The sequence below is a fragment of the Sinocyclocheilus anshuiensis genome, unplaced genomic scaffold, assembly GCF_001515605.1.
Source record: "Sinocyclocheilus anshuiensis isolate Anshui unplaced genomic scaffold, SAMN03320099.WGS_v1.1 scaffold1170, whole genome shotgun sequence".
Classification (NCBI taxonomy): domain Eukaryota; kingdom Metazoa; phylum Chordata; class Actinopteri; order Cypriniformes; family Cyprinidae; genus Sinocyclocheilus; species Sinocyclocheilus anshuiensis.
Window position 1 is genome coordinate 1,471,283 of NW_015538055.1, and position 1,319 is coordinate 1,472,601.

The 1,319-nt window shown below is 36.2% G+C and overlaps 1 pseudogene; it reads left to right on the plus strand.

The window, feature by feature from the left end:
* LOC107683404 (WD repeat-containing protein 49-like) overlaps positions 1 to 1,319 on the plus strand; it is a 14,422-nt pseudogene that overhangs the window by 7,218 nt on the left and 5,885 nt on the right.

Below are 1,319 nucleotides of genomic sequence, written 5' to 3' on the forward strand. Positions count from 1 at the left end.
TCTATTAATGGTAGGCCTAAGATTTTTGTTTGTTGTTGTCTCATACTTTTAGATATGCTGTTATTTGTAAATGCTACTGCTTCTGTTAGCTTTTAATATACGGTTTTATTCTGATTAAAGCTTTAATACAGTTAAGCAACCACACGCGCGTCCATGTATAACGCTTCTCATAACTATAGTAGCCAAAACTAGCCCAGTCATGTTGTGGAGGAAATTGGCAATCAAAATCGCATTCCGCAGGGATCCCCCTTAGTCAAAATCACGTTCTGGTGGTCGGGGTGATTCGCTTCAAGCCATAGACTAAAAACAACCCGTGGCAACAGTATAAAATTAGCCCAATTCTGCAGAAAAAACTTGGATTTGGCAACACTGTTATGCACCTCAGATCCAAGAATCCAAGATTTGGTGATAATATAGCATAATGAGAGATTTACAAGCAATTTTTAAAAGGCCGGTCATTTTTGACTGGGTACACCAAATTACACAGCACAAGGGTTAAATTTTGGATCTTAGTTTTTATTCTTCTGGACAACTGCTTTTCTGTTATTTAAGAGAATATGAAATACACACTGATGATATTGTGTGTTCAAATACTGATGTTCTCTGCCAGGCTAGTTATTTTACATTTTGAAATGGCAGAAAGCCAACCGGGATTTTGAAAGGTCATACTGCCCCTGTTTCCTACCTCTGTATTGCCTCAGAAGATGGGCACATTTTCTCAGTCTCCACAGACAACACCGCTAAGGTGAGAAATTAATTCATAACTCAAACGTCAAATCTGAATGTTTGAAAATTTCTTTATCTGAAAAAGCAAAACAAAAACAAAACCGGCATTAAACTGAGCTACAGTGTTTTCCTGGATTTTCTTAATCAGAAAAACCGAATGCAACATTGCACCACTTGTCTATTAATGTTGTTCTAAACCCGTGTGACTTTCTTTTATCTATATCCTGAACACGAAAGGGGAATTTTAAAGCATATCCTTATCACTCTTGTCAGTATAATGAAGGTGAATAAGGACGGGGGCTGTCAAGCTCCAAAATCACAAAAACACTACAAAAATGACCCATATGAGTCAAGTACATATGCACTGTAAAAAGTCTTTAAAGTCATTCCTTCATTAGAAAAGTACACTCTTAAAGGGATAGTTCACCCAAAAATGAAAATTCTGTCACAATAAAGGCCCCAAAGGGTTTTCGCGGTGATGCCACAGAAGAACCATTTTAGGTTCTCCAAAGAACCTTTTGGTAAACCATTTTATATATATATATATATATATAAAAAAAACTTTTTTCCACCATAAAGAAACGTTCATGTAA